Source organism: Bubalus bubalis, chromosome X (assembly GCF_019923935.1).
Source record: "Bubalus bubalis isolate 160015118507 breed Murrah chromosome X, NDDB_SH_1, whole genome shotgun sequence".
Classification (NCBI taxonomy): domain Eukaryota; kingdom Metazoa; phylum Chordata; class Mammalia; order Artiodactyla; family Bovidae; genus Bubalus; species Bubalus bubalis.
In genome coordinates this window covers 17,090,764-17,096,898 of record NC_059181.1, presented here as the reverse complement: position 1 = coordinate 17,096,898, position 6,135 = coordinate 17,090,764, and the positions used below count along the sequence as shown (strand labels likewise).

Genomic DNA, 6,135 nt, shown 5'->3' with positions numbered 1-6,135 from the left:
TTAGGGTCTCTGCTCTGATCTTTGAGGGGAGGAAGGGAGACTGTAAGGCAGAGACATCATGTGGAGAGGACACTGGGGGACTTCCATGTTATGGTTTCTGGTGTTTGTGAGTGGAGAGTTGCATCCTGAAATCAAGAAATAGAGGGTTTGTTTCCTGTAGAACACGAGAAAGTCTCAGAGTGACCATGGGTGTGGGAGCTGATGGCCATAGATACCTGATGTATGTGACACTGAGTTCAGTGGAAAAAACAGGACCCATCTGTATGGTCTGGCCACTCAAGATGGCTGTTTTCCTGCTCTTGGTACATCCCCTGCTCAACCAACTCCTGCTTCCTCTACACCTACTCACAAGGTTATGGTGCCAAAGAATGGATGTTTTCGAATTGTGCTGGACAAGACTCTGGAGAGTCCCTTGGACTACAAGGAGATCAAACCAGTCAATCCTAAAGGAAATCAACCCTGAATATTCACTGGAAGGACTGATGCTGAAGCTGAAGCTCCAATACTTTGGCCACCTGATGCAAAGAGCCAACTCATTGGAAAAGACCCTGATGCTGGGAAAGATGGAAGGCAGAAAGAGAAGAGGATGAGCGTGTTTGGATAGCACCACCGACTCAATGGACATGAATTTGAGCAAGCTCTGGGAGATGGTGAAGGACAGAGGAGCCTGGCGTGCTTGAGGTGTTCATGAGGTCACAAAGAGTGGGACAGGACTGAGAGGCTGAACAACCACCTGCCCCTTAGGCCAGAACGGCTCCACCTGGCGGTTTATGAAAGGAAAGCACCTGCCCTCAGGATGCTTGTTAACCTGAGGGGCCGCGAGGGGCGTGCCTCAGCGGCTGGTTTCCCTGGTAACGGATCAGCCTTTCTGACATCATTTCCTCCTACAAATGGAGGAGGACCCTCCTCCTCCCTGGGGTAGTAAATAGTGCTACCATGTCTGGCGTCTGTGGGGCATGGTGGGGTGCTGCTCCAGGACCTTTCTTCAGGTTTGTAAGATTCCGCCCCCCCCCCCCCCCATATATTAAACCATTGATGTCCCGGTCGCTGACTCTGGGCTCTTTGGTTGGTCTTGAGGCTGGGCAAGTACAGCGCTTGCTGGCCTGCAGAGTGCAGCCCAACACCACCCAAATCTCCACACAGCAGCAAAGGAGCCTTTCCCCACAATGGCCCAGTTAGACTGGAAACTAGGAAAAGAGGGTGTTTATGAGAAAACAGGCAGAGGACTTACCCGTTGGGTCACCATCTTGGTTGGGCTACTAAAAGATCAGTTTTTGTAGAGGAACTTTATCATTTATGGCAAAAAAAAAAAAAAAAAAACAAAAAAACAAAAAAAAAAAACCAAAAAAAAACCTCTAGTAGAGGTGAAGGGGCTGTTTGAGCAGATGATTGATCTATATTTAACCACTTTGTTGTTCTATTCCTTCTCTGGCCTTATCACCTTTCCTTTTAACAAATCCTTTTAAAAGCATGTTTGGGATGGAAGAATTTACCTGTATGGGGCTCTTTATGGATTTGAAAACACTTCCATGCCATTACCACTTCAGATGCTCCACAGAGTAACGTGATAATATAACTGAGTCTGTCAACCTTTTCTCTAAAGGGCGAGATGGTAAATATTTTTAGCTCTGTGGGCCATAATCTCCATTGTGACTGTTTAGTTCTGTATTGAAGTGTGAGTAGCCAATTACAATGCATGAGAGTGAGCAAGGCTGTGCTCTAATAAAGCTTTATTTACAAAAATAGGCAGTGGGCTGGAATTTGCAGATGGTTGGTCTAGACTGGTGCTATTTAAAGCGTGTTCTGTGGGCAGCATTACCAGGGTCACCTGGGAGGTTCTTAGCAGTGGAGAACCCGGGTCCCAGACCTCTTGAGTCAGAATCTGCTTTTTAACAAGACTCAGGTGAGCATCAATGAGTCAAATGGCGTAGGGTTATTAAAGGAATGATTTGATTTTCCTCCCTCATTCCTCCTAAAGTCAACTGGGATTCATCCATCTTCCCCACTCCTATCACATCATATAATATCTCAGATTAGGTTTTTTGATATCTTCTGGGCATTAGGACCATCTCATTTATAGCTTTTAAGAGGTCTGGGCCAAATCTAAATGGGTACTTTGATGGAAAAAGCAATTCAAAGGAGCTCAGCTTTCCCCTTGCACCTGGTCAGCTGTGAGACCTTCACAAAGAAATGGCACAAGGTCCCTGCCCCTCATGCCCATCTTGAGCGTTGCCCTTCTCCCCCACTGCAACCAGCAGGAAGAGGGAGGGAGGTGAGAGAGCGAAGCCTTCTGCTGGTCTGATGCTCTCGCCATGTGGTGTTGGGGTCCTGTTGGGGCAGCCACCCCAAAGTGTGCTCTTTCTCGTGTGCGGTGCTGTTGTGGGGGTGTGGGGCTTCTGCTCCTGTGGGACCTCAGACACTTCATGGTTTCCTGACTGCATTGTGGCAGGCATGTCCTGGGGCAGGTCCCTCTGGCCTAGCTCCCTTCAGCATCACCCTCTTGGCCTTAAGAAGACACAGCCCTTCTAATGAGCAGCCATGTTTAAAAGCAACTGACTGTATGAGGATCTTTTACTTTTATCTAGTTTGTTTCACTTTTTCTGTTTCATATTCAGTGCTCCCATTTCATTTAGTTTCTGTTTTCCAATTTCTCCATCTCTTTCTTAGATGTTCTTTCTCAAGCCTTTATTGAGCTTAGTAGACAAGCTTTTGTATACATATATATGAGTAATATGTGTAATATATATTTTAGAAAACTTATGAATTTTTGCCTAAATGAAAAAGTTATGGCATTTTGCTTCCAGTTGTTTGACTTAGGGTGAATAGAATGCTAGGTTTCTAATTAAAAAAAAATAGATATGAAACAAGCAACAAAGGTTTATTGGGGAACGATAGTCAATATCTTATAACAACATATAATGGAAAATAATTTCAAAAATAATATATGTGTGTATATATAGCTGAATCACACAAGAAAGAATTCTACTTTTTGAAGCTTAGTAATGTTTATCTTTTTGCCAATTTTTCTAAATGTCCCATGGAAATCTAATAACAGTGTATGAAATACAAAATTTTAAATATTTGTGTAAGCTATAAGGTTAATATAAATTAATATAAATATAAATCTATTATATTAAAATAATGACATCATTCAAGATGCTCCTATTATTTTTTCTGCACTTGATAAAATATTCTTAGAAAATATTAATGTCTCACTATGATATGTTTTTTTATTTTCCCTTTTATTTCTTCTGATTTTTGCTTTATGTAGTTTTGTTTCTTTGTTGTTAGGTGTCTGATGGTTTCTGTGAATTGTACCTTTTATCATTAAAAATATTCATCTTTGTTTAATTAAAAAAAAAAAAAGACACAGCACTGCCTAGCTCTGGACATGGGATCTGGGCCAGTCTTGCCCTGTGACTTCTCCCCTTCTCCTCAAATTTGCCCTGCAAGGGTGGAGTCAGGTGCCAATCTCCTGGGCCCAAATGCTGGGACACAGGAAAGATCAGAGTCCTTGAGGCTGGCTTCTACCCTGGCAGGAGGCGATGAGCATTTGGGTGGGTCTCCCAAAGGGCAGGAGAACTGCCTCCTGACCCTCTCCTTCTCTCTGTGCCGGGGCTCCCCTCATTGGTATGCAGGTCGTGGGCAGTAAGGGTCACATCCTTACTGTTTGGAGCCATTTAACAAATCCGTCATGGACGACAAGCTTACAGAATCCCTCGTCTTCAACTTCAGGTTCCAGACAAGGATGTGCCCCCACAACAGCTGGTTGAAGCGAGTTATTTCCAGTGCCTACACACAGAGCAGGACAGTGGTACTCAGTGAAGCTAATTGATCATCACAGAGTCCCTTCATTGGTCAGTGCTGTGCTGATGATCCACAGCTCTCATGCCAAGCCTGGGCTCTCCCCTTCCCAAAGCTGATCTCAGAAATAACTTCCTTCCAGTCGTTCATTTCACATAGACACGCGTGAACTCCAAGGTCAAAGCCAAGTTGCTTGATTTCCGGCTGAGAACCTTTGCCATCACACCATCTTTCCATCTGGTTGTGGGGGGGTAGGGGTGTGGGAGAGTAGGAGTAAATAAAATCCTGCCTTTCAAATAACCTTTCTGAGAAACCAGAGATGAGGTGAAGGGGGAAAATGGTAACCATGTGAAAAACGTAGGTTTCTATATAGAATACATTAAATGATTACAGTTCTGTTTTAGAAACATACATGAGTGTGGAACCACTCAGAATGGCATCACGTGTTATCATTCTGGTGTGTGTCCAGGGTTCCATTGGGAGCTCTCCTATGTATCCATCTGGTTGATGCCCTTCTTAGTGTTGGAAGTTTACTTTCATAATAATCAGACACATTTTGACCAAATACAGAAAGTGGGGCTTTTTGTTTTTAGTTGGGGTTCTATTAACTTTGCATTCTGATTTCAGCATCAGCCTGGAGAACGAGAGCAGTAACCAGCCTTTGGAATTCCAGCAAAGTTTCTTCCCTGGGATCCATTGTCTCTGTCACGTGAAAATGACAACAGTAAGTTGGATACAATACAACTTTGGGGGAAAACAACTTATTAAACAAAATCACTTCGGGAGAAAAATCCCTGAGTATGTTTGGGGGAACACAGTGTTGATATTGCTTCTGCAACTGGCAGGGTGTCAGGGTCGGAATCTTCTGTGTGTATGTAACTCAGCTGCCGGGAGCCTGATCTGCCTGGAATTCACCTTTGATTGGCAGAGGCCAAGGTTTCCACTGGGAAGTTTATTGATTTATTTCTTGGTTTCCTGGTGTTGGTTTGACAATCATGAGCTCAGTCCAAAAACCACAAACTCGGTTCCAGTTGCCATACTGAAGGCATTTAGATGACAATCCAAATTGGTCGTGAGAACTTTGACATGGGTGGGTCCATGTAGTATCGAGGGGCAAACACATCCATCTCATTACCGGTTCCCAGTGTTCTTCTGCATGTGTCCTCGCCACTCCCCACTTATTCTTCACTGTATCTTCATTGCAGCTGGTGAAAATCACCCTTCCCCTTCCAGCTCCTCCACAAAATCATCACGGATAGTTCTTTCAACCTTCCATCTTCAGGAGGAAGTAGTTCTGTATGGTTCTTTTTTCCTTTCGTGTGTGTGTTTTGGCATATGTCTTTATTTCACTTATGTATCAGTGATACAATAGTGATATATGAGAGCTCAAATTAATGCATACTTGCGATTATTAGCATTTCTTTTTTTGGGGTGGTTTAATTTTCACTGGAATATAGTTGCTTTGCAGTGTTTTAATTTCTGTGCACAGTGAGTGAATCAGCTTTATGTATTGACACTTGGACTTGGGGCTGTTTACTTGCAGCATGTTTACCCTCTGTGATGTCAACTCCTTGAGTTTGGAAACTGTGTGTTTTTTTTTTTAATTAAATTTATTATTTTTAAATGAAACAAAGATGAATATTTTTAATGATAAAAGGTACAATTCACAAAGAAGCTAGACATCATAAATCATTAGACACCTAACAACAAAGAAACAAAGATACATAAAGGAAATCAGAAGAAATATAAAGGAAAAGAAAAAAATTCATGATCATAGTGAGACATATTAACATTTGAAGACTGTGTTGTTAACCATTGGATTCCCCAAACAGCTTGGAACAGGGGCTGGCACAAAATACATATTCAGGAGCCTTTCTTGTACAGTCTAGTCATTGTTACTCTGCAAATGATGCAGGCACAGAGTTGCAGAAGTTCCATAGTTGACTAGGTTTGCCCCCTCTAGTAACTTCTGACTCCCTGCTTCCCACTGGCACTAACCTCAGCTGACTGGAAGCTCATCTTGATGCCTGTAGGTCACACACTTATATCTCTGCTTCTTAATTTTTTCTGCATTACCCATTGACTTCCCATTTTGGAGGTTGAAGATTGAGCGCTCTCTCTCTCTTTTGGTCACCACTTCATTGGCCCCCCACTCCCCCCTGCACATGCATACCTCCTCTCCTCCCATCCTAGAAATAGTCATTCTATAATTTTGAGTAGGTCAAGATTCAGAGTTGGCATGAGGTAGTGCTGTTGGCAATGGAGCCCTCCCAACTGTTGTTAGAACACTTAGAAGTAGTCTTAGTAGAAATAGTAGAAACAGGTAGAAAC

At 43.0% G+C, this 6,135-nt stretch overlaps 1 long non-coding RNA gene across 1 annotated transcript; it reads left to right on the top strand.

Moving 5' to 3' along the window:
* The first annotated feature begins 830 nt into the window (after window positions 1-830).
* Window positions 831-5,433, top strand: LOC123331997. Its single transcript, XR_006548819.2, has 3 exons — window positions 831-989; window positions 4,432-4,528; window positions 5,010-5,433. It is a non-coding gene; the product is annotated as an uncharacterized LOC123331997 (long non-coding RNA).
* The last annotated feature ends 702 nt before the right edge of the window (window positions 5,434-6,135 follow it).